The following is a 27,808-nucleotide window of genomic DNA, read 5'->3' as shown; positions in this document are numbered from 1 at the left end:
GAGGAGGAAGGGGAAGCAAATCTTAAACTGGGTTCCACCCATTTAAACCAGTCTGTGTGTGCTGAATCTCTTTTCTATTATGAGTACAGATCAGTTTTGGGTAGCAAACTTCTGTTCTGTTATGGGTATGGACCAGTTTCCAATCCCTTGTACTGGTAAAAACATAATGTCTGCTTTGAATACCATATTCTGTAACTGGCTTTGAATACCATATTCTGCCTACCTAAATTCTTGCTGCAGTCTCGGTTAACCTACTTCAGATCCTAAATACTCACTGCAGCTTGTTAAGCAGCTGGCATATATTTCAGGACATGGAAGAAGTGACACCTCAACAGCTGTAGAATGAAAGCTAGTCGGAGCTTGAATGTGGGAGCTACAATTGCAAACTCCCTCTCAGGATTGAGCCTGATCTCAATAAAGGTTGTGACAGTGCAAAGGAGACAGGAGGTTTCATCCCATTCATCTCCAAAAGACAAAGATACTACATTCTTCTCTCCTCATTTTGTTCACTTTTCTCTTCCCTTCTCTACCCAGCCCCACATTGTAGCCATCTACAGGAAACTGAAAGCTGCTATTTTAGATGGAAAGTGTGGGAAGCAACAAAAAATAGCACTGGAAGGGAAACTCTTGGGCTTGGGACAGAAGTTACACACAAATTGGAATAAATGATCAGAAACTGGTTCAAACCTATAACACAGCAGAAGTTCAGTGCATGTCAACTGCTTTCAAAATGGCTGAAACTGGTTTAAGCTAAACCTAGATGGATGTAGTATCAGACTTCACTGATTTTACGTTAAATTGGTTTGTTGAACTTCTGATCCCCTCCAGATTCAAGCTAACTAACAGTCCCCCAGCATCCCAGGATGCTTTGCACCTCCCCCACCACCCCACTCCTCCCTTGCAGGTTGGGCAGGCTAGCTTTGGCCCAAGCTGTCTACTCCAGTCAAATAGGGGTGTGTGCTGTAGCGCCCCCTAATTTTTGTCCTGGGCCATTGCAGGTATATGGCTGCATTTCTGGGATCAAAAGTGAATGTTTGTTCACTTGCTCAACAGTTCAATCTATGCTGCTTAGACTAACCTGTGAAGATTAAATCGATTCAGCCTCAGGCTTTGTGACTATCTGTATTTAGCCCTGATGAGTAGCGTGCAGACCCCTTTTTGATCTTCTGTACAGGACAAAAATAATGCATGTAATAATGAGTGCTGTGAGAAGGCTTAGCTATATATACTTCAAGGTTCATAATACCCATTTCACCACTGTCAGTAGCTGCTTTCATAAGTAAATCACAAACAGTTGCCTGCTAATAATTTATGTGCTGCATAAGAGGAGGATCATCACAACCACCAAAATATCTATGTATCTGGAGTGTATACCTCCAGTATGACATTCAGACCATGAATGTGGCTGATTTTAGTCCATCCCTTATTCCATCCAGCAAGGGACCCTGATGCACAAATTTCTTTGCTGTTTATTACAAGTGTCACATCACAACTAAAAAGAGGATGGCAATCTCACTTATACGTACATCATAATTAAGAACTTAATCTTTTCTTCTTTAAAAAGGTTAAAAGGTTTCTGCCCCATTTCTCATGCAGGAGAATGGTAAGTTATATAAACATATATACCAATTTATGCTTGTTAAAACTTCAGCTCTGTTGTTTAGCGGTTGTTTTGTGCTAATTAAAATACTGTATGCAGTTTGAGTCGACACCATCAATGATACTACAGTGAAGACTTCTTAGCAATTCATCAGATTGCTAAAATATGCAGGTATGTTGCTCACCGGTACACTGGTTACTTTCTAATTTACAAGTGAATTAGGTGTTGCTGTGTGTCTGTGCTCCAGAGATAATTGCAAGACACTTTGCTTTGCTTTCTGTGTTTTCAATTTATGATTACTGCAACAAATTTATGTCAGCATTCATTCCACTTGGTTCCACAGGATTCCCTGAGGGCCAAACCAGAATGCAGCTTTCTCTTCAAAGGACGTCATGATGTTACCCCTTGTTTGCCCTAGAGATCAAGGCATAGAACAAACATGGAATAAGATATGATTAAGAACTCTTTTGCAAAAAAAACCCATTTCCGTCAGGATGCTAGTCAGAAGTGCTTCAAGATAAGTGATGAAGGTGGGTTCGTGGTCAAGCAGCAAGAGAAAAATTAATGGCCCTTGTCTATTGTCTGTCCAATGTAGAACAGACTCTTCAAGGAAAACACAACAGTTACCAGGTTGCTTTATGCATGAGCACAATGTTCAGCACGTTCCTGGAACCTGCTCGAACAGCCCTGTGATAGGAGCAGAAGAAAGACTTTAAAAGAATGGAAAAGCGAAAGAAAACTGAGTGTTGAGTGGATTTTTAACAAAAACTCATTGTTGGTCAGTTTGCTCCAAATGAGTTCAGCATTAGCTTGAATCATGTTAAACAGGCAAAGCAAAACAGATAGCTATGAGTCTTGTCATTCATTTTAAACAGGCACTTATGCTCAGTGATTCACTGGCTTTTCCTCTAGTGTACCTATAATGTTGCCCACACTTCGCAATTAATGATCATGTCTTTATGGAAGCAGTAGAAACGTCGGTAAGGTTCTCTTGTTGATGTGGCAGGGCAGAGTCCACCCTGCAGTGTGCCATGCACTATTAGTTAAAAAGAAGAGAAGGGCTGAACAACACTATCTTCCTCAACAGCCAAGTAGTGGCTGCCAGAGGGCAGATATCTCCCAACAGTAGTGATGGATGGATCGCAAGGCATCCCGCTGTTCAGCTGGAAGAAACATCCTGATTCAAAGCTTATCCGGTTTCTTTGACTTGAGAATCTCATTGACAGGGCTTTTTTTTTTTTTTTTTTTACTTGTGTTTCCAACATTGTATTTCCTGGACTTCAGTTAAGCAAACTCAATATGGAGAATGATGGAAAGCACCAGGCAAGAGGCACAAGCCATACGCAAGTCAGTGACACAGGAGCAACCTAACTCAACAGCACTGACATTGTAATCGCCTATTCTGAACACCACCAAGAGCTGCTGTTTTACCCTCAGCTGGGAGGCTCAGCTGGCGAGACGAGAGAGCTCCTTGTCTGGCCACAGCGGCCCTGTGTTCGAGTCTTATTGTTACCAGTGCACAGACCGCGTGGTATGACATGATCCAGCTCCGTGCTTCTGAAAGCATTTTGCAGTGTTTTTCAGTTGCATTTTCCTCTGTCTTTCCCTTTGCCTATCCATTGCATTAACTCCGTTCAGTCAGGCTTCAAACTCTTTACTTTTAGGTAAAAACATACAACGCTCCCTTCAATCTGTATTCTACATGAAAGGGTATCTACCGGGGCTCTGGCACTGGAGTATCTAAATAATTATGGGGCACTTGTGACAAAGATGAAAGAGAGGAAAGGATGAACAAACAATATTTCTCCTTGCAGTCAAGGCAAACATACATTCACAGAGCAAAGAGCAGCAGTGGGAATAAAGCCCACTGCCAGAGGACTACAACAGAATTATACATCAAACGCCACCCTCGTCAGAACAGAGTGCAACCTTCACCGTGAACACGAACAGACACACGGGCGCTCCCGCTGAGCCTTCATCCGAACAAGCAACTCATGGTAGAGTGGGCATAAACATATTTCAAACCTAATCAAAACACAATCAAGAAAATTAGATCAACACCTGCAAGGCCCAGAGAGACTGGAACTGGAATAGAGGCGCTCTTGTATTAATACAGAAGAACAGAATTCAGGACACCTGGGTTATTTTCCCTGCTCTCCAGGTGACGGTGGGCGAGTTACTTAGCACCTCCATGTTGCATTTTTACCCAAAAAAACCTGAATGCATTTTCACTGGTCTGCTCCTTCACTAGACAGCAGCTCACATCCTTTGCTCCAGGTGTTTCCTGCTGCATTTTAGAAGTGCATGATAAATACAGTCCCATAATGGTAATAATGAGCTCTCTAATTGGTCTGCAAGCCTGCTTTAAAGCGCTCAGAAGTTGTTATGCAGGTGGAAGTATTGCTAGAAAGAAATGAGATGGGACTAATTTATCCTGCAGAGTCTTCATTTGCTGATAGTGATCTACAGATCCTAGTATTATAGTACTTAGGGTCAGAAGGGACCTAAACAGACCATCAGGTCCGACCCCCCACCCCGGGCAGGAATGGGGGCCGGGGTCATATCACCCCAGAAATGGGAGCTCTCTCACAACTCTGACGAAATCGGTACGCTTGTCAAATATTCGAAACACAAACCTCCCACATTTGACCTGGACTTGTGAAGAGACAAATACAGAACCCTACAGTGAGATTTGCAGGGAGTGACTTTCGTGACTTCTTAGATACAAAACGGAGGAGCTCGAGAGCCCTCGGGACTGCCATCACTGAGTTTGTGAGAAATACAAAAGGAAAGAAACAGCTCTCTTAAAGGGAAGCGCATTTAAACGTGTCTTGGGCTACAAGTGTTAAAAGCAAAGGAAATCGTTCTAAGATACATTACAGAGATGGAGATATTGGAACGTAAAAAAAAAGAAATCCCTTTATGCGAGTGAGAGTGGGCTTTTTAGTTTGTTTTTTCTAATTAAGGGAAGAATTAAATGAAAAATAAATAGCTAAAACAGGAAAGAAAGCTTTCTTTAAAAAAATTAATTTCCCTTGGCATAAAAAATATTATGTTTACCTTTCACTTTTGCTAGAGCTAATTTGTTACTTTGGATTAGCAATACATAGAGTCGTGTAGTTGCTAGTTTCATAACACTGTTATGCAAAGCTTTCAAAGATTTGTTGGAGAACGAAATGCTTGTAAGCCTTGACTATAAACCTATAGAGAAAAATCAGTAAAAATTAAAATCCCTGGATTTAGTATTTAGCTACAGCCTCATATATTCTAACCAGATCCTGGAAAATTTAGCAAGGGATGGCACAGTTGGATTGACCAAAATGCCCTGCCTACACACTGGATATGGGCTCAGTGTACCACGCTCGGAAACTCTGCAAATGAAGACGACATGCTTAGACAATTTCAAATGACTAAAATACCTAAATCGCTCTCACTAGAAGGATATGTAAATTGTATCTAAGACGTCGCTTCCCACAGTTGGATGCGATAGGATCATAGATGCATATGCGAGGTAGAGACTCATAGAAAAGTAGGGCTGGGAGAGACCTCATAAGGTCAACTAGTCCAGCCACTTGCTCCAGGCAGGAGCATCCCAAACCACCCCAGCTCAATGTTCGTCTAATCTGTTTTTAAGAACTTCCAAAGATGGAGATCCCACAAGAGCAAAGATCCCACAACCTCTTCCAGTGCTCAGCTACACTCGGAGTGAGAGAGCTCTGTTATTAAATCCTCCTCAGTCTTTTCTTCACCCAACTAAATCATCCCAGGGGAGCAGCTCATCGATAACAGGATGGATGCAAACAGAAGAAACTTAAACCGAAGTGGTGGGATTTTACCCTGAATTCTTTCAAGAGTCATTCTTAACCAGGTTGGTTTGAAGTTACCCTGGCTGAGAGATTTACATCGTCTGTCGGTTCCTCGTTCACACTGGTTTTATGCTAATTAGCCCAATGTAAATATTTCAGCTGTCCACACCTGTCTGCATTTAACTGACCACCCGCTCTATGAACAGCAGGGAGCTTCAACCTACATCAACTTTCCAGACTTTCCTTTCTACTGTTCCTTTCTTTAAATACTAAGTACCACAGCAGGGAGCCTCCGATAGCGGTGGGTAGCAACCAATTTTCTCATCCCTCTAATCTTCTCATCCCACTAGCCAGTGGTCCCCAACCTTTTTTTGCCATGACCCGCTGCTGGGAGTGGAGGGCGGCGGCAGTGGTGGCCTGGGGGTGGGGAGCTTCCAGCAGTCCTTTGTGTGCGGCGCTACCGGCTTTGCCCCCGTGACCCTCATTTGGGTCACGACCCGTGGTTGGGAACCACTGCTCTAGGCTCTGAGATTTCTTGACTGCTCTTGTTCCAAATGCTGGCCTTAGTTTCATCCCAAAGATTTGACAAAATTGGGAGAAAGATGCCAGTCTCCCCAAATGCTAATAGCCTGATAATTAAGGCACTCGCCTAAGGTGTGACCTGAACCTGTGTTCAATTCCCCTGAGCATCCCTGGTACAAACATATTAGTTATTCTGTAGTGCCCCTCTCTTGCATTTGGTCTCGAAAGCCCCACTCCAGCCTTCCTGCAATGCCAGCTTCATGCAAATCTGTACATGCCACCAAAAATCTCACATCTACATTTTTTGACAAAAAAAAAATCAGCTTTATTTCCTCACAGTAAAAATAGTCCTTCTCAAACCTTATTGAACCCTCTCATGGCACTCAACACTTTTCTAAGGTCAGACATATAAGGTCTCCATTTCATAGCTACCTGCACTGAATCCCTACAGAGTTCATCGGTGAATAAAGGATATATCACTGAGATTCAAATACTGTAAAAATGGGACCGGCTAGTCTTACCTGGAGAGGGAATATTAAAGTTCCTCTAATCTTTGTAATGAAGAAGCAGGGACTCTGTTACATATGTTCCCATCAGATGAGCAGAAGTAGGAGAGCAAAGGCAAGTGAACAACAGTAAATTTTCTGTGCGTGCAATTACTAAGAAGCTGACTACTTTCAAAAAGCAGGAGGTCAGACTGACCCCTTTTCTTGGAGCTTAAAAGAAACACAGAGTTTTATTTAATCTCACATTTGATCCAATGTGCTGCCTAGAAAAATTGCTTTTTAAGTGTTTCCTGTGTATGTATTTTTAAGTTTCTAACTCACTCAGCTTGAATCATTTGTATTTCACTGGGAGCTAGCTGTACGTCACATACGCATAAGCCTTGATTGGACATATTTTTCCATTGGTAATAAGAACTGTTCCTGGGCAGAGTCTTCTATCTTTAACTTCCATTTTTGTACCTTGTACTCGATGCATGTCTCATCTCCCCGGGTGATCCAAGCCTGATGCTTTCCTCATCTGTTCCAGATGTTTTTCAGATAAGACCCAATACAATCTTTCATTTTGTACCTCCAATGTTCCTGCAAATAATAAAATAATAAATAATAAAATTTGTACATTAATCCGGGGATGTTCAGGATGTTGTTATTTAAAGCAGTGGTGTAACTGTGCAAAGTGCTTTACAGGTACAGAAAACAAGGTGGCGCATCTAATTTAGGAATCAGTGTCCCAGATTTATCCACCATTGCATGAGATGTAGAAACTAAGGACAAGCTTCCCACCTAACACACTCAGAGGCCTAGCTGATAGGGTTTGCACTCTGGATAGTGCAACCCAGTAGTTCTCAGGCTATCGGTACACAGTAGCCCCAGCCATCTTGTCTGCCTCATGTCTTTTCCCCACTCCTGGGGAAAGCAATCAGGGCTCACAGTAGATACAATCTCTATTATAAGACCAACAAGATTTTTGCAAAAAAAAAAGGAGTTAACTGCAAGCTTTCGGGCACAAACACCCTTCATCAGGCAATGGAGAAAAGCTTGTAAAAGGTCTCCTGGGTGGAAATGAAACTTTTCTCCGATGCCTGATGAAAGGTATTTGTGCCTGAAAGCTTGCAATTAAAGAATTTCTTTTGCAAAAATCTTGCGCTACAAGCCCTGATTGCTTTTTCCTCTAGATCGATATGGCTGCTGACCACTCCTGGGGAGACGCTCTCGCTGAGGGGGGAGGTGTCAGTGCAGCCAAGAAGTGAATGCAACCAACGCCAGGTGCAAGGACCCTCTCACAGTCCTCTGCTGCCACTGCTCACCCGCTTTACCTACCTACTGCCACCACGAAGGAGATGAGAGGCTGACAAGAGACGTGGGGCTCCACTGGCTGTGAGTGAGTCCTGCTCCCGCTCCCTATGGCCGAAGCCTAGGGCTGACTCTGATCTCCACGACATCCAAATGCCACCGTTTTTGGTGCCAATGACAAGGGACACCAGAAGATTCAGCAGCCCAGTGTCCCCTTTAAGTCCATTCTGGCTACCTCCTTAAATCAGTACCCAGGACTCATTCTCTGGTTGCCCACCCCTTGTTATGCTATTGAATACACCGGGCAGAGCGTGCTTTTGCTATATCCAGTTCGAACAGAGAGTCTTAACATCTTGCAGGTTTGTACACAGATTTGTAGCCCTAGGTGTCCCCAGCTCAACCCCCTGCAGTCTTACACTGTACTTGTCAGATAGGCAACCCAGGGGCAGGGTACTAGTCTATCCTGTAAGGTGCCAAACAAGCAAACAGTGCTCGTTAGATACCGGCCCAGCTAAACTTGTGACTAAATTCCCATCTACTTGTGTTTGTGTCCCAAAATGTCTTTCTTAGCCATCATCATCACCTGTATTCCTACACACATACACCTTGAGGATTAACAGAGGGAAAATAATCCATGTCTCTTATGAACAACCATGACACCCTGGATTCACATTTTTCAGAAATATGGACTTTGGTGTGATCCCCACACAGTGTCATCCCCCAAGCTGAATTAACCCTACAGTTAAGATGATACTTAAAGACATAACTGTTGCACGTAAACTATTCTAAGGGTATTCGTTTCTTCTTTTCTAAGCTCATCTCGTGTCGTCGTAAAATAAAATATTTAAAATAAAAGATATTTCATCTGTCATCTTTTGTTTTGCAAACACACTGGAAATATTGGGGTAAAGATTTTTTTCCCCCATCAGCCTAGAGAGCAATTCCTACTTGATAAAATACAGTCACAAACAGATGTGCACATTTTCTGGCAAGTACATTTTTGTACCACTAGGTCAAGGTGTAATGGAAAAAAACTGCTGGTCACATCATTTTATATTTTTAAAACTAGAGCATGGCTTGAAGGAGAATATAAAAAATTTAGAGATACTGGTTCCTTACAGTGTATACAGGTATTTGGTACTCTCCAGAAGTTCATTCAGATAAGCAAAAGTGCAAGTGCCTATACAGACCTGTCTGAAGTACCCTGAAACTCATGCAAAACAGGGAAGATAACACTCTCAAAAGCAGATCTGTTCCTGACAGATACAATATTTTCTTCTCTGACTGAGCTGAAACACCATACGGACAGCTGCTTTTACACTATTCCATTTTAAATCCGCTTAAGAAAAGCAACATCGGGATTTATGTTTCCCTTTAAACATGTGGCTTGCTTCATCCCATAATAAATACCAAATGAAGAAATCTTTTTTTATTTTCCCTGTTTTATCAGTCTGTTTTCATGCCTAACATTTGCAGCATGTTCCAGGATGGCAAAGTGATATAAAAACAGTTACGGTAACAAGCTGGAAGTCAAGGCGTACATATGCTCTCTCTCTTGACTGCTCTGGCTTTGCTGCATGATTTTGGACAATTTCCATAGCCCTTAATTTTCCCCGTCTATGAAATGGAGATGATACTAGCTCTCATCGGTATAGCATGCTTATAGTAGGAAAGGCCTCAATTGTGCAGATTGATCAGCACTGACAGCCCTCTACGAGTGAATGAGAGCTGTCCAAGTTGTATCTCCATAGGTACATCACTTCCTAGGCAGAGCAGCCTAGTGGATTGGTACATTTTTTCCCCCTTTTTCATTGTCAGTTGCTTCCGCCAAGTCCTGTTTCTGTATTCTTAAATATACCTCAAGCTCATGCTTACCTTTAAGTGCCTGCTTAAATACTGTTACAATCAGTGAGGCTACTGAATAGGCATGATTTGCTGAATCAGGGCCAAAAACAGGAAAGAAACGAATATGTATTTTTAATTTAAAACCTCTCATTTACCGAGATGAAATATGAGCGCATTAAAAATAGATATCTAACCTTCTACTGCCTCGCCAAAGTGGATGGGTATCAAAGAAAAGAGAAGGCTGTAAGAAGTGGAAGGAAAATGGTGTCAATTATTCATCAGTGCTATTATAGCAAGTGAAAAAAAAATCTACATAGTCTTAAACATTGCCCCAAGTGAACTGCTCTCAAAGAATTTGATTTATTAGCACATCTAATTAACATCCACTCTTTTAATGCCTTTACACTGCTGTAGAAACCAATGTTGCAACTGGGGTGAGGTTATCTCATTTTTGTTAATTGCCCAGTTCAGCCCTAGCAAGTAATGGTGTCTGAAATAATTCCCTTGTAAGCACTTTATACAGTACTGATTTCTAGTTTAAAACTGGAAGGGTAAAAGGATAAGAGAGAATTCAGATTGGTCATGAATTTCCTTTGTAGTGAAACATAACATTTAAAGACTCCTATGCATTTTAACAAAGGCCGTATTTTCAAAAGATACCTATATTCTGCTGGAAAAATACCCAGGCCCAGCAACCAGTTAGCCCATTACATATCCCAAACTAGCTCAGGCATTCAATCACTGTAGGTGTCATTTCAGGAACAACTTTTTCCAGGATACTTTTGCCACCTTCAACTCATAACTTTGCCCTTGGTACTAACAAGGCCTAATACTTCCCACATACACACCCTGCTATCCACTGGCCCGTATTCAACACTAAAGAGATTTCACTTCTACTAATGGGGGGTTATGACGGATGTTAAACTGGCGTACAGGTCTGAGCTGTGGGTGATGTACAATACAGGAGATTATAGGAATCAGCAGAGAAAATTAAACAGAGGATTTATATTGAACTGTTGCTGATACTGGCCAGATCCTGATGCTGGAAAAGATGTACAAATATTTAACAGCTAATTATGGAATACAGGGCCAAAGAGAAGGAAGTTTCCTATTACTATTCACTCAGAAACTCATTCAGTCTCTGAAATACAGAGATTTAGGCCCCTTGTAAAATTACTCATGCTTATCTGATGTGGAAAGCCTCACTATTCACGAGAACTTAGTACATTAAAGCCATATTTATCGGTTTTTAACCTCAGTGAAATCTTGTGGCAATGAGTTTCATCAGTTATTTTTGTGTGACGTGAACCAGTATTTTCTTTTGTTGGTAATAAATGTAATCACTTTCAACTTCAAGAAATGGCTCTCATCCTTTATTGTACAACACGTAATTAAGCGTGGCCAAGCTAAGTATTCGATTCATTTTATACCCTTTCTTTATAGTCCTTCTTATACATCTCCTTTTAAATCTATCCCAATCTCTTTAGTCTTTCTATGTCATTAATTACTCCCTTAGATTATCTTTGAAACCTCATTTATTTCTGCTGTTTGTTTTTCAAGGGATACTGGCCGGATCTAAATGTAGCACTCCAAGCATTTATTCATTCGTGGGTGGAACGTGTCCCAGTAAGCCAACTTCATCCATAGTGACTTAAATCAGGACAAAAAAAAAATCTATGTAATATATCTGAATTGTTTTGTCCATGTTTAGGCTATTTGTAAACAAATGCACCCATTGTGGCTCTCAGATAAGCACCAAGCACCCTATTATGTTGCAGAAAAAGCAGAAGCCTTCCGCTGAAAATTTAGGCCCTGTCTTTGTTGGGTTAATGGACTGCTCCATGATGGGAGAGACAAAATAGTTCTGCTGTCCCTACTCTCTTCAATCAATAGAGGCTCTTGTTAGGAATTTTTTAACACAGCCCAAATGACCAACTGAGTTTTGGTATTAAAGCATCAAAAAGGGTCCAACAACAGAAGAGGCACTTTCTTTCCAACCCATGCAATGTGAAGAAGGTGCTAATGATTCATAGCTGTTAATAACTTTTTCAGTGACCTTTTCCTCCAATACTGTTTTATGCCATTTATTGCTTGGCCCATGCTGATATCTTCTTATTTGCTCCAGCATGCAGGTTTACACATGCTTAATATCTTTGCTCCTGCATAAGCAGAGAGCTGCCATCTAGCCATTAACACTGGCTCACTTTCTTAGGTAATGAACAAGCTGGAAAGTTTTAACTGCAAGTGTAGCTTAATAGTCTCATGATTGCTAAAACATTGAAAGGGTTGCTTTTATTAAATATTTAAAGAAGATTATCCAGCACAATTCTGTAGGAAGTCAGTCAGGAGAAATTTAAATTTCCAGGTCGGAAAACCCAGAGAGTAATTATGTGCGCTGAAATGCACATGTAGATGATGACCAGGGCTGGCTGAGGCACGAGGGTGCTAAAATGCAGGGACTGCCCACTGCCTAGCCCCATACTTTAGCAACTCTGTGCCCCAGCCAGCCCCTCAGCTGCCCGATGCCACCACCCAGAAGCCAGGGCTGACCTCCAGATCCGCCTGCCAGTCTGGGGTTGCTCTGCCCTGGCTCAAAGTGCTGCGGTCCTGGGTGCACATGTAGACACTGCTCCAGCCCAAGCTGCACCGGAGTTTATTTCTTCATCTCAACAGCACTTACAGATGTACATGGAGTGTCTAGAATTTGCCCATAACTACTTTGTGAGGGAGAGTGACTGAGATGCAGCGTTCATCTGATGCAGTTGTCTCCTAAATGTCCTGGGTGGTATTAACAGTGTATTCTTTTTATGTCTGACTAATTCAGCGAACAAAATCTTCCTTTTCTATTTAGCACATTAATGTGCAACCTTGGAAGCTTTTTCATTCAGCGGAAGTTGGATGATAACGCTAATGGATGTAAAGATGTTCTGTATAGAGCACCACTCTATGCGCTACATCTTTTTCTTATGAATTAGCACAAATACATTAATTTAGTTATGGGAGAGTTAGCACCATGTGTACAAGGGGATATTTTCAGTCGCTTTTTCAAACATCATTTATTTTACCAACTTTGAGAGACTGGTGAACTGTTTGTCTTGATTTTTATAATGTGGTTTTTTTGGAAGTAAGTTATTACCTGTTAGTTTTACCTGCTTCCATGTGCACCGCTCTCACACTACAAAGAAAGGACTTTGCTATGGTAGCTATAAGCATTTAAAAATATCCACAGCTTTCCTTTGCCGCTGTCTCCCTTCTGCACCTCGCCTCCTTAGAACCTGAAGAGGTAACCGAAATGGGACCCAGCTCTTCAACCCACAGCCATGGAGGATGCTCTCACCAGAGGGGCTCGGTCGCACAAGGCTGCAGCAGCAGGCTAAGGGAGTGCGCATTCCCTACGCACAACTGTGCTCTGCAGAGATGCCCTAAAAGCTTCCCCTCTGGGGCTAGGTGGGAGACAGCATGCTTTAACTAAGAGGAAAATGGAGCCAGGCCAAAGACCTTGCTGGGATACTCTAAATCAGACCAAGTGAGGACAAGTTCCCCCTTCCTGGCCACCATACCTAGTTAACTAGCAGACCTAGTTAAAACCTCAAATCATGTTGCTAGCTGCTCAGTGGTTAACTAGAAAGCATGGCCTTGTCTTTACACCTCTACTGGTGCTCTCTCAACCACCTGAATATAAATGATGCAGAGAGGAGGAGGGATGCTAGCAGCTCCTGAAAAGGAACACACTGAATGAAACTCTCCACCTCTGTTTCTTACGGCTAGCACTAATGCAACAAAATAAAAGGAAATGGTGCCAGGTTTCACCAGCCCAATGGGTTGAAACCGCACAAAGAAGACACTCAAAGACCTGCTCAAAGAACCATTGAGCAGCTAGCAACATGATCTGAGTTTTTAACTAGGTCTGTTCTGAGGTTATTTAATCAAAGAGTCTGTCCACAGAAGATTTTTCTCACTCGGACTCATTTGTGAAATGTTTTGGAAAATAAAGTTGGCGATTAGAGGTCCTATTTCAAAGCCTCCATCTGGAAGATTACAAAGGGATATAAAGAGTACTGCTACTGTAAGCCAGATACTGAAGACTTTACCTTAAATTGTAATGGGCAAGCATTATGGATGAGAAGGCTGAAACCTCTGCATGCGAATAGTTATCTACTTACTTACGGTTATAGTTGAGAGACAGCTCATGGCTTCCTATAAAGCTGATCACTCACATTTCTGAGGCCTGGAGCTGTACCAAGCAAAGTCCACAGCAAACCTTCTGGAGGGGGCCTTGAGTGTTGGCTGTGAATGACAGCAGAGATCATTAATAAGCATTCCTGGGCTGACAATCTTGAAAAAATAAATAAAAGTGATGCTGTTAATACTCTTACATAGATCCTCACCTGCTATCGCTGCTCATAAGAAAGAACATAAATCTATAACAGGTGATCCAGTTTCTCTTGAGATGAATTTAACGTGGATGCAGACTCCCTGTTAAAGGCCCGATCCAAAAAGGGACTTGGGTACCACAACACTGAGCATTGCAACACCTAACTTTTAACTTCCTGACCCCCAACCTCTAATGTGGAAGAAGCAAAATAGTGGGGTCCTGTTACTGAGCTAAAAAGACCAATTCTTAGTAAGCTGATAGCAGGGATTGCTGCTAGCTGACTGACCGTTATGGGACACAGTACATGGGTAATTGAATATAGTAGGCGAGAGAGGACCATTATATCACCCAATCTGGCCATAACATATCTATCTGAGGAGGAGAAACAAGTAGTGTACAGGCCCACAGGCAACTGTGCACTTCCTTGCTACACGGTCCTGATGCAGTTACCATTACAGTGACTTACTGTTTGCACTAGCGTGACAAAAACATACATAGAGTCCCCCCATTATCCGACACACAACTTCAGAGGAGATGGTGCACTTTGTAAATGCCTTACAAACTAGAGTGGGTTTGCACATGTCTATCTATGTCCACCAATTCAGAGCTTCAATCACACATTTGCAGGGTTGAAAATTTCAAATCTTTGAAACGTGGATCTGCAGAGCAGGCCAACATTGTCTGCAAAATCTCTTTTAATCAAAAGTGACTTTTGGAAACCAGGAAAAAAAATGTTGCAAAGGTTTCTACGATTTTCCGTTTCCATGAGCCAACAAAATGAAGCTTCTTAAAATTTAAGCTTTTCTTGTCTTTTATTTATTCTCATTTCTAATTCCGTTGCCCACTGGAGAGGCTGGATAAAAACTAGCCTCCCCCTCCCGGCTACCTGCACAGAATATAAAATAGGTAAAAAATGTTCCACTTTAAAACCAGTAAGATGTTTTGTAGGATTTCGCCAATCTTTCTTTTAACTGAAACAGCCGTGACACTTCATTTGAATATAAATACAAATAAAAATCATCATCAGTTCAGCTAGTTAGTATCAGCTTACTACTTCCTACGGGCATCATGGAAAGCAGTTTCTAGCAAATTGAAATATTGTCTGCAAAAAAACATTTCTACCAGCTCTAATGAGCTTTTTAGTAATAATCATGACCCACAGGAGTCGGAGAGATTCTTCAGTAGCAACAGGAATGAGTTAGGCTGAGACGCAGCTGTCTTATTACTTGCGGGTCTTGTGAGGCGAAACAAAAATCCATCACGTTCCTTTTAACTGCAAAATCCAAAGTCCTGGGAGCAAATGCATTTCCACTCATTTACCTACCGCTCCCAGGTGTGTTTCCCAAAGGAAGGGGTGAGAAGGGAGACAAGGGGTCAGTCAGCCTTTGTTCTCTAGGAAAGAATTGATCATGTGCTGAGCTTGAGGGTAAGTTTCCGCGTTGCTCCAGCATGGACCAGCTGGCAGCATCCCTGATCAGTAGCTGAACAGAACCAGAGCAGGATGTACTCTGGGCCTCCTCTCCCCGCAGGCATCGAGTCCACCACCGAAGGCTGTATAAACCGATCGTGTTGGCCCTGTTCTCTCTGGGGACTCTCCCTTCCCAGGAGTGTTCCCAATTAAAGACAATGCATGCCCCCTTTAAGGCTACAGAAGGAGAACCTGGCCCATAGTGTTAAAAATGTACAGCTCAATAAAACACGAAGCATCTTTTCACAACTTCTGCCAGTCTCTCTCCCCCTCTGGCTTCGAATGCCACCTTACGCTCCTTTTAATTATCTTCCCTATTAATATGAACTTAATCTCTGTATACTTTCAGCCCCCTCTGTCAACTTCATGTATTTCCTCCTTGAATAACTACCAAAATCATTAAACATCTCAGCTCTCTGTTTCTCAGCCAGAATTAATTGCTTTATGTTCTGCACAGGGTTTTTGTTTTGTTGGGGGGTGGGGGAGGTTGTGCCTAATTAAAAAAAGAAAAGGAATACAGTATTTCTGTAACTGTTTTCAGCTAAATAGCTTTCCATGTTCTGTATATTATCGGGCAAATGGTTGCTTCACTTAGTAATTATAAAACAAATTTGAAAATTAATATAAGCTGGTAAATGTGGCAACAAAAATAATTAACAACACTGCAGTAAATTACAAGTAAAAGCCTGACAACCCACACATTGCCCTAGGAGTTATGTTGTCCCTTTTTAAAAAAAGATCTTTTTGCTTAAGATTTGATATAAAACTGACTTTCAAAATACTGAGTGGAAACGCATCTGATTGCCCTTAGATGGGGAGAATGGATGGAGATTGAGCAATGGCAGAAATACAAATTCAGGTTCACAGCAGACATTTGCAGATGGTCATTGGTTATCTGAAGGGTCAAGAAATAAATAATGGATTCTTATTTTACTTGGATTTGGGGCTTCAAATCCAATTTGTAGGTTTATTTTTCAAGCAGTTTCTCATAAAGATATCTCTCTAAGTACAGGACATGATATTTTATGGCTTGTAGGTAAGTCACGCTCACACCATAAAGGTGTATCAGCATCTTCTGGCCACTTCTTCCATGCCATAGCAATCCACACCTGCCCCAATTATAAGCCTAACCAATTAAATGCCCTATTCCTAGACTGGCAAAAGCTTTCAGTGGCAGAGCTTGCAGGTAGGCCTTTTCAACAAGCCAGAGCAATTAAAACAAATATCTTTGGTCCATTAACCATAGTAGTTCCCCCTCCAGTGCTGATTTAAATCTGCCTATTTCTATTGATTTTAGTGGCCCAGTACTGATTTACAGTACAGCATCTGCCCCAAATGTAGTTCTTACTCTTAGACCATGTTCATGCAGGCAAAAATGTCTGCCCCAAAACAAGCCCCACCTCTTCATTTCCATTTTGCATACGGCTGTGCCTAGCAATTAGGTAAAATAGATGAGATGGAGTCATGTTTCGGTGCTTTCCAAGGCAGAGCGCCTGAGAGCATGCTGGAATAAACAGCAGGGGGATCTTAATTTTCAACAGTGGTTATAAGCATGACAGGGAAGTGTAAACACCTGGCCTTTTGGGGATCCCCCCAGCTTTGCTTAACGCATCAACCTGCCGCTGCACCAACACAGGCTGGAATTAGCCAAAGTCAAACACCACGCTGATGCAGACGCGCTGCTTCGGAGATCTAACCTTGCCAGGTACCCCTGCATAGCACTGCACCGTGCTATTTAGTTACCCTAAATCCTTTTGCGTGCAAAGGTATGGGGTATTGTGAATAAATCTAAGTTGCTTGGGCATCACAGGAATTAGGGATAGATATAAAGTCTCTTTCTCATTCTGACCACAGGAGCTGTTTGGAAAATAGAAACGCTAGGTCATTCCCAATGCTGCTGTTCTAACCACTTCTTTTCATCCCTACATGGGGCAAAGTCAAATACTGACAATTTTTGTGGACTAGGAAGTGAAAAGAGGGACCAACCAACAACAGGTTTATTTTTTTTGTTTTCCCCCCCCAGAATTTTCCCATTGAAAAGCAGAAAACAGAAAGCAAGCCAGTCAGCCCTATAGTTGTTAGGGTCGGAAAAGACCTGAGCAGATCAAGTCCGACCCCCTGTGAATGCTGGGATCAAATGACCCCAGCTAGGTGATTATCTAGCCTCCTTTTGAAGACCTCCAAGGTAGAAGTGAGCACCACTATGTTTTCTCAGACAAAAATCTTCTGGAAGCTCTATTTGTCATTGTATTTAAAATGAAATACACTTTCCCTTTCATGTGGTAGAGCTGAATCTTTGCTAGGTCTTTCTCAATTATTCTAACAGCTCTGGAGATGTATGTGGATCCAAATGTTGGAGGGGGCAGGAGAAATACTTCCCTGGGTGACCTGAAAGTCATCTTTTGTTTGTTTCTGTGTTCACTCTCCTTACCCCAGCTTCTTTATTTTCGAGGTCGAGGATTTCTGACTGTGTGTTTTACTGTCACTAGCACAAAAGGAGACCAGGACTCGTTAGGAAGGTTTCGGGGTCGCTGGAAAGCAGAAGTTGCAGCAACCACAGTGGACATAAAAAAGGAGGATGCTCTGTAATTAAAGCTGCCTAAAAATCCCAGAGCAACTCTTCGGGCTTGCTCAGTCCTTCGTGCCACTTTTCTAGATCACAAAAGTTAAGAGGGTCCTTTCTACGCTAATGTCTCATGCGGGTGCACAATGCCACTAGACTAATGCCAGGGATGAATCTGGCCCATTTAATAGCCAATTAGTCACTCCTCCCCTACCCATGCACTTTTTCTTTAAAGTGACATAAAACTAATTTCTTGTTCCTCTTTCAATAAAGTATGAAACAGTTTTCTGGGGTAATTAGCACATGGCTAAAGGAGGGATTACTTATATCTGCAGTGTAGCAATTGGCACCACAAATATGCCCTAAAAATCAGCTGCAGATCTGCAGACCCGCTTAAAACATGATCATGGACTGAGCCAAAACGGACAATGAAGCCTGCAATGGAGAACAACAGTAAAAATGATTCAAGCAGTCATATATATGAAGCTACTGTTATTAAATTTAAAGCCGAGATTATTTTTCTTGATTATGGCCCGTGGTTAACAAGATATACCGCACAACTGAGATCTGTCTCTTCAGTGCCTCTAGCTGTCTCCCGTCTGGAAAGTAAGAAAGAAGTCGACTCAGAGATGCGCTGGCTTCCCATTGCTACAAAAGAGGCATCAAGTTGTTTTTCCCCCCACAAATCCCACTCCTGATCAAAAGCCATTGGGTGAGCTAGAAACAGAGGAGAAGCTCTTCAAAGTCTAAGGAGGCTGCTTAAATGACTATCAGGCCTTAGGCAAGCAATCCCATGTTGTCAAATAGTGCTCCCTCGGCTCCAATTATTGATAAGTTGTGGACTACACAGCCAGCTGCTATTATGTGTGATATTTCATTAACGCTGAAATGAATTATTAGCAAGGGAGACAAAGCAAACCTTTCTTTTTCCTGCCTACCCTTTCTATGATTTCTCACTCCTTCACAGCTTTCAGAAACCTCACCCTTTTGCTGGGGCCCACTCGCTCTATAATTAAGTTAAGGCTGTTCTTGTAAAGTTGCCAAGTAAAGATGTTTATCTGAATACTTTCTCTCTCCCCCCTCCCCGTGCTCAGTACATCTCTAAAACTCCCTGATTTTCTTTCCAGGAATTGGAAATGCTCTTTAACTAATCAAAATGCACTTTGTTCAGATAGGCAGCCGGGGGGAGATGAGGACACTGCCCTGACATCAAGGGAATGCTTGTGCTCCAGTTTAAAATCCAGCGGTGGACACATATTTGGTCAAAACCCGTTTTTAAGGGGTCACACCACAGCCAGGCAGCATGGGCTTTCTGCAGACCCGGCCTGTGGAGAAGACTGGGGAATCAATAAGACTGACCAAACAACAAAGCATTGAGAGAATATTTCATGACAGCAGGACAGTGGTTCTGCAGCCAAATTATTATGGTTTGCCCTGAATTCATTTAAAGACCACCACAAAGAAATAGGTGGGCAGAAGCTCTTCTTCCATCTTGGCAATTTTGGAGAGCTCTTCTTTCCAGCAGTGTCGCATTTGTCTCCTCCAGGCTGAAGTTTAACTCTTGGTCTCTTGGGTTTTTTTCTCTCTCTGTCTTTTGCAATCCTCTGCTATGAACCAACCAGATGCATTTAGCAGCTGAGCCGTCTTTGCTTCTCTGGGATCTTGGCCCTGCAGAATACTACACGATATAACCAGTGTATGCGCAGTTGCTGAAACCCTGGCGTACAAATACTCCATAACTTCCAAGCTAAGGAAGTACAGGTATAGAAGCACATAGAAAACAGCAAACATATAAAGCAGCACTTCTGTAGCGGTGGGGGACAGTCCTGGATCTCTCTCTTCCTATGGCTATGGAGTGACGACAGCGCCCGTCTGTTCTGGAAAGGAGAAAAAGTTTTGGGAACTCGGTTTTCCCCTCAAAGGAGTCCTATCGAACGGGGGAGGAGCTGAATAGAGAGGACCTAGAACATGCATCAAAGTTGGGGTACAAATGTTAGCAGCTTTATGCACTAATCTTATGCCAAATCTATACTATAAACCTCTGTCGCTATTGATCATCAAAATATAGAAAAGAAGGACTGGAAAAGACCTCTTGAGATCATCTAGTTGAGGGGTGCTCAGCCCCCATCCTATAGGCTACAGTTGGCCCACAGAGCTAAGCCACCTGGCCTGCAGGGGCCCCACAGGATCCGAAAATTTGGCAACAGGGGAGCAGTGGCAGCAATTCCCGTTCCCCTGTAACCACATTTCCAGAGCCATGGGGGCTGGATAGCACACTAGATCAGTGCACAGACGTGGTCCAGGACCTGATCTAGGCACATGGGTGCTGGCTGAAGATGGTGCAGGGTCAAGCTAAGGCAGCACAGAGCCCGATCTGGCCTGCAGACCAGCTCACACCATTCATTAGGCCGCGGCACCAAAAGGTGAAGCACCACTGATCTAGTCCAACCCCTTGCCTGAGGCTGGATCTTCTCTATTCAAACAGTCCCAAGCAAATCCTCCTCTAACCTATTACTACAACTATGCAGGGAATCCTGGTACACGACCACAAGCACAGCACCCTAGCTCACCATGGGTAAAATAGGGTAAAGCAACGTGATCCCTTGCCAACAGCTTGAACAGCAAATCTGTGCTTTTACTAGGGTAAAGCCTCTGGCTTGCGTCAGGTAGTTTTAATATAGCACTGCAAAGAAGTATGACATGAGCTGCATCTACATTTAGAGTACAGAAGTGGGTACTCCACTACCAGCAAAGTACTTTTAGCCTGGCTATATATAACACCACACTGAAAACAGTTGAATGCATTTGTGGTATTGCTCACAGTACTTGGGAAATGACGTTTTCCCTGTGAAAGCTTTGGGGCTTTTGGCATAAACCCAAACCGAAACGTTTGGAGGGAGATTAGCAAAACCCCAAGGGGTGCGTCCAGACAAGCACAGATGTGCAGTATGTGGCACCACAGACGCATCTGCAGCACCACGTACCACACCTGCTGCACACGCAGTGTTCCCCGTGCTGCTACTTGGCCTTAAAAAAACAGGGTGGTGCACGCGGTGGCGGCACGCGCCGCCGCAAACCAGAGCTTGGCTGTCCAGAGCCAAGCTCCAGCTGCCGGCCAGGCTCCCTGCAGCAGGAGCGCTGTGCCTGCAGCTCACGAAGGCCCCCAGGACCCCAGTCAGGCTGCTGGGGCCAGCACACTTGCTGGCCCCAGCCTTCCCTAACCCACCTGGGGCAACACAGCACGAGTGCCCAGGACAAGTAGCAGCGAGTGGCACAGGGATTGCCACTGCTACTTGTCCCTGAAGAAACGCAGAGCTTAAAACATGGATTTTTTTTTGTTGGTGTAGGCATTTGGTAGGAAGCTTTTAACCAACTCTAGTCAGTGTGTGTGTCGTCAGCATTTATTATTTTTTCTCTTTATTTTATTCGCACCTTAGATGAGTTCCATTGACTTTCATGGAGTTATACCAGTGTGAAAGCAGAATTAGGATGCTTTGTGTGTGGAACTATTAATTCCTACCACCCTCTGTGATAGTCCCAGGTCTCCTGATGTGTTGCCGCTCATGGTGCAACCCTTCCATTCACTTGAAAAACAGAAAATTTAAGTAGGATCATGTAACTGCCAGTTTAAAAACGGAAGACAAATTACCTCAAACTTTATGAACACGGCAGCTCTCTGAGATCTTGCTAATATACGCAAAGGCTTGCTTGGCTGAAACTGTTTCTTATTTTGTTATAAGTAGATGAGTATTTAGGGAATGCGTCAGCAAATAAAAAATGATAATCAGACATTAGATAATACAGCTAATAGTTTACAAAAGCAGGGAGTCCTCATTTCTCATTGTTAGTGCTCAGTTGGGTCACCCATTGACTGAGTTATTGTCTATAAAGGCATTTGGATTGATTAGCCATGCCGTTGCAGTACCTTCGGAGCTGTTTGAATCAATGTACATTAATTACAGGTTCTTTAACACAACGCATCCTGTATTAGGTACACAAAGGGTACCTAAGTACATGAAACCCTTACTGGAAATCTATTAGAGATTATCTGTAATACTTATGTGAGTGCTGCTGATCCCTATCTGTGTGTCTGAGCATATCCTAAAGGTACATGAAACCCCTCTATTAAATTGTTTCGTTTTACAGTTAAAGACCTGAGATGCAATGAGATTTTTTTTCCGACAGAAAGTTCTGGCTCAGAGCTGGGAATTCAGCTCAAATCACTTGACTGCTTTTTCAGTAAATGAACAGCTACATTGCAGACTTTGGTAACTGGCAGACCAAGTGTTTACTGCTACAAAATGTATAACATCATTAATTAAGGCAAGAAAAGCAATGTTAGTTAGGAGGAAGTTCCCTTTGGCTTAATCCAAGACAGTAATTGATGTTTTAAGTTTATAAAGTCTTAGCCATGTTAACGTGCAAAATAGCACGGGCAATTTCTAGACTTTGCCAACTGGCTAACTCCATTCTTTGATCTGAACACCAGCTGAGAGACACTGGGACACTGAAGGAGGATCCAGGGAACGACAGACCACTCAGCTTCACCTCAGTTCCTGGAAAAATCATGGAGCAGATCCTCAAGGAATGTATTTCTAAGCACTTGGAAAAAAAGAAGGTGATTAAGCACAGGTGACCAGCATGGATTCACCAAGAGCAAATCATGCCTGACCTGACTGACTTCTCCAATGTGATGACTGGCTCTGTGGATGCAGGAAGACCAGAGGATGTGATATGCCTTCACTTCATCAAAGCTCTTGATATGGTCTCCCACAACATTCTCGCAAGAAAGCTAAGGAAGTATGGGTTGGATGAATGGACCTTAAAGTGGATAGAAACTTGGTGGATCATCAGGCTCAGAGAGTAGTGGTCAATCGGTTGGGGTTTAGTTGGCAGCCAGTATCAAGTGAAGTGCCCCGGGGGGTCAGTCCTGGGGCCAGTTTTGTTCAATGTCTTCATCAGTGACCTGGAAGATGGCACATAGTGCACCCTCAGCAAGTCTGCAGATGACACCAAGCTGGGGGGAGTAGTAGATGTACTGGAGGGTAGGGCTAGGATTCAGAGTGACCTAGATGAATTGGAGGATTGGGCCAAAAGAAATCTCACGAGGTTCAACAAGGACAAGTGCAGTCATGAACTTAGGAGGCAAAAATCTCATTCATTTCTACAGGCTGGGCACTGACTGGCTAAGCAGCAGCTCTGCAGCAAAGGACCTGGGTTTTCAGTGGACAATACACTGAATATGAGCCAGCAGTGTGCCCTTGTTGCCAAGAAGGCTAACGGCATCCTGGGCTGCATTGGTAGGACCGCTGCCAGCAGATCATGGCAAGTGATTATTCCCCTGTATTCAGCGCTGGTGAGTTCACATCTAGAGTACTGTGTTCAGTTTGGGACTCCCCACTATGGAAAGGATGTGAACAAATTGGAAAGAGTCTATCAGAGGGTAGCTAAAATGGTTTGGGAGTTGCGGGATGTGACCTCTGAGGAAAGGCTGAGGGAGGGGTGGTTCCAGAGAGGATGGAGCTGGACTGTCATCAGTGGGGCAAGATGACAGGACAAGGAGCAACGGGCTCAAGCTTAAGCAAGGCACTTTTAGGTTAGATATTAGGAAAAACCTTCTCACCAGGAGGGTAGTAAAGCACTGGAACAGGTTGCCCAGAGAGTTGGTGGAGTCTCCACCCTTGGAGTTTTTTAAGACCCCAGTAGACAAAGCCTTGCCTGGGACGATCTAGTTGGGAATGGTCCTGCTTTGAGCAGGGGGTTGGACTAGATGTGACCTCCTGAGGTCCCCTTCAACTCTAATTTTCCATGATACTGTGACTGTCAAAGATAATGCTCTGATCACTAGTGAGGATATATTTCAGGCATTTCAAGCAAGAGATCATTACTGCGTGTCCTCAAGCCAATCATCTGCCTGCTATAGGCTAGTGGTCAGGACAATTTTCTGGGAAATGAGAGATGTAAGCTTGAGTCTCTTCAGGCTGAGGAAGGCCCAGAACCCAGATCTCTCACTTCCCGTCAAAGGTATCCTACCACTAGGCTGTTGAGCAAAAGGTAGGCACCACTGTCTATAACTAAGAGTAAAGGGGGTCATGAGATACTGCACTTTATACTAGATTTGGTGCTAGTCTCTGTATGCACTATGTGCCCCCCTTCCAGAGGTGCCTGATGTGGAGCCCTCAATCAGACACTCCTCTGAGCAGAGGTGAGCGTTCCCATTATCCATGGGCTTCCTCCACCCATTTCCCAGCTCAATGCCAAGCCATGCTAGGTTGCTCTTTGGAGGTGTCCCACCTTCCCCACTGACTGTGTAAGAACCCAAGGCACCTGGCCCACCCAATCTAGATCGTTCTCCTGGGATAAGTATCTAATTGTCATCACAGATGCCCAAGTAGAGACATCTACAAGAACAACCCAAAAATACATAAAGATATATTTCCAGGCCTAACTTCTGTTTAAAAAATGACCCTTAACCCTGTAATGAAAGGTACAAAAGAAGTATTACTATTCTGTTCTGCTGTAAAATCCTCAGAAAAGTGACCCGTACAGAAATGTTTGTGCAGTTCTTTGCAATGTGTTTAGTTATCACAAAAAGGTATCAATGGAGAAAAATAAAATCTAGCCTTTGGGATGGTTATTGTAAGGTCTCTTAAGGAAGTACAGTAATTTCAACACTCAAGATGTTTCACACTTAATATGATAATCAAACTTCTACAGATCAATTAAAAAAGGAAAAAAGCAGTCTTATTTAGGGGCCTCTGAAGCATGGCAGAGTCTGTTCAAGGCTTTGTTCACTCTCTTGCTTTCATTAATAGGAAATTAGGTTTGTCAGAAACAGTAAAGGAAACAATTTCATTTAAAAAAACTTCATCTGACAAAAGATCAATGTGAAAACTGCAGAAACAAACCATTTTTCACAGGAGTAATAAAAGTCTCTTTCAACAATGAATGCAAAATACATCTTTAAAATCACTTGCGAAAATGAATGTGTTGCGGAGAGGAGGTGAAAGCTCACAATTTTGATAGGTGGTGTCCTAAGATCTGTTCTTCTGTTTTCTCTGCATTATGCCGAGTGATTTTGAAAGCACTGTTTGTTTTTCCAGCAGGTCCAGTAATAAAACCTCAGACCAGATACAATCTAGTCAAAGGAGTCAGCTTACATTCATATCCCCAACTATTTCTACATTAAATGAATTAGTGAATTCAGAGTTAATTGCTGCAACCGGCATCTTAGATTATCCAAAAGCTACGAAGAAACTGCAATAAACTTGCCTAGTATTGCACATTACAGTCTTCAGTCAAAAGCTAACAGTAAAATGAGACCACTATTTACTTGACTTATTATAAATGTCATTATTTCCTATGCTCCCTTATCTGTATGGTACAGTCACCCATTGTTTCTCATCTTATAACTTAGATGATTAACTCTTTGCAGCATACTAAATTAATTTCAGTGGAAAACTGGGTGCCAGAGACTCAACAAGACCCCAGCACAATGCAATGCTAAATAGTTAAGCATCGTGTGGGATTTTGAACACAGAGGCCTTGCGCTCCTTAGCCCCGAGGCAATAAACCACCATTAAAAATCTATTTAAATTTAATGAAAGATACCAAAAAAGGAAGAATAACCAATGCATGTATAATGTAAAGTAGTGAGGTTTTCACTTGAGCAATTTCTCTTAGGTGCCTTCTCTTTCAGTGGAGAAAGCTTTTATAAAGAAAGAATTGTTTGTCAGTGGTATCAACCATGGTGATAACTGTTCCTTATTGGAAAGAAGATGTGAATTGCGATGGGGCTGCTCTTGTGCCTTCTGCTGTTCAAGTCTGATCCTGCTCCCTTCAAGACAAAACATAACAGGGGACAGGAGACACCAGTAGAAGTTAAGAAAAAGCAACCTCTGTCTTTTGACTTGCAACACGGCACACAACTCTGCATTCTGCAAGGCTATATTTTGGGAGGAGGGTTGGGGAAGGGAGGGAGGCTGCCCAAGAACTGGAAAAGAGGGATATAGGAAGCAGGCATATCCTCTCATGCTTTGTCATGCTAGCAATTATTTATGCTACACCTGAGATTTTGAGCTCAACATCAAGCACACGGCACTACCATTTCGATATTGGGCGGTGGGATGTTCATAGCCACTTGAAGGCTGTGGCTGTCGGAGCCCTATTCAATGTATACAGAAGAGGATTGCTTCAAAATAGTTCAGCCCACTATAAGGCAAGGCTACACAAAAGAGCTGGACACACAAAGAGAAATGTGCTTTCAAGTCTGTGAAGGTAAAACCTTTAGGACCTGGGGAAAGATGTTGATGAGACTGACGGGACTTTCCCATTACTTTAACATAATTATTCCTGCAATTCATATGCTGTTTGGGCTGAGTGAGGATATGGCAATGAGGCAACAAAAAGCTGGGAATAGCTCTGAGAGAGGGGTAGTCCAGGCTAGATCCTATTTGACTTATTAGGTGTTTCCATGGCACTTAGGCTTCTAAGCGTGGTCCTGTTCTGCCCACTTGAGTCCTGAAAACATGTTCGTGTAAAACTTTCGCTGTTTTTTGAGACTTAGTCTTAAGGCCAAGATGAAGGCACATTACAACAGTGGGTTTCTTTCAAAAGACCAGGGAGCGTGGAAGAGCATCACCTTTGCAACAGATTTCAATGCTGTTTATTGGTCTCTAAAGATTTCAAACAACTTCCCTTTGCCCCAGAGTGGTATGGCCTTCTTCTTTAAGTGACTGTTTCCACTTCTATAATGGGCTTAAACAAAAGTCATTGTTTTCCATGGTATTCAAGTGGGACTGTATCTACTTCATTCCCAGACTTGAGGAAGGGCATTTTATGCCCCAAAGCTTGCCTAATACCTCTCCCAACTCCCTAGTCAGTCCAATAAAAGATACTAGCGAACAAATCTTACTTCTTGCATATTCCCTGGGCTATCACAGCCACAAAAACACTATAGCAAACATCAAAGTTTGGGCTTCCAAAGGAGGTGGTGCTCTCCCCTACCTTGGGGGCTGAGAGGAGACTGGATAAGCACCTACCTGGGGTCGTCTGACCCCGGTGCTCTTTCCTACCCAGGGCAAGGGTCGGACTCAATGATCTACTGAGGTGTCTTCCAACCCAAAAATATCTATGAAACCTATCAAAGTATTAAAACACCAGGTCTGCCTAATAGAAAGGCTTTGTTTGTAGCTGAGTTTTGCTATCTTCTGAAGAAAGAAACTCATCTCCCTGAACCTTCATGTCCCTGAGCCCCCTTTGTTTTCCCAGGTAAAACACCTCTCGGGACAAAGCTAGAAGTGACTCAAGCACGAATAGCAGTTACTAACATTAGTGAAGCTCATGATACCTTCAGGCAAAAAGCAGCGGTTCCTTACCATGGAGAGCTTAAGGGACTGGCATGCATCAGTTCACTGTCGAGGTGAGAATGAAATCCAGGAGCTTCGCTCTTAGGCAACAGGACCCAACACCTTCCACGAACAGAAATGCTGGCTCCTAACATCAGTGTAACGTGCAGCACTGCAAGGAGAGAATTACAGCTCATGTATTTTAAAATAGTAGTAAAATCAAGGGGCCAGGTTCATTTATGATGTACCCTCACAGGCTCAGTGGCCTGACACAAGGAATGAATCTGACCCAGTGACTTTTACTCCTAGGCGATTACTGTGAAAAGGTGGAAGTTTCTATGCAGTTGTTTAGAATAATGGCACATGAGTCTGGTAGTTCTGCGGGAGGAAGAAGCGAGGCTAAAGAGGAATAAAGGGATAAAAGAACAACATATTCCTGAATTCAAACTTGAGTTTTAAAAGAAGTGCTAAATCCACCCTAAATCC

The 27,808-nt window shown here is 42.9% G+C and overlaps 1 long non-coding RNA gene across 1 annotated transcript; it reads right to left on the bottom strand.

The window, feature by feature from the left end:
* Window positions 1-6,927: 6,927 nt before the first annotated feature.
* On the bottom strand, window positions 6,928-27,465 carry LOC149860124 (uncharacterized). The gene is made up of 3 exons (XR_016443673.1): window positions 27,353-27,465; window positions 13,787-13,856; window positions 6,928-7,013 (listed from the first exon to the last, which is right to left on the bottom strand). It is a non-coding gene; the product is annotated as an uncharacterized LOC149860124 (long non-coding RNA).
* Window positions 27,466-27,808: the final 343 nt, after the last annotated feature.

Source organism: Crocodylus siamensis, chromosome 7, assembly GCF_052110815.1.
Source record: "Crocodylus siamensis isolate JL-2025a chromosome 7, ASM5211081v1, whole genome shotgun sequence".
NCBI classification, from domain to species: domain Eukaryota; kingdom Metazoa; phylum Chordata; order Crocodylia; family Crocodylidae; genus Crocodylus; species Crocodylus siamensis.
This window is presented reverse-complemented; position numbering and strand designations above follow the sequence as displayed.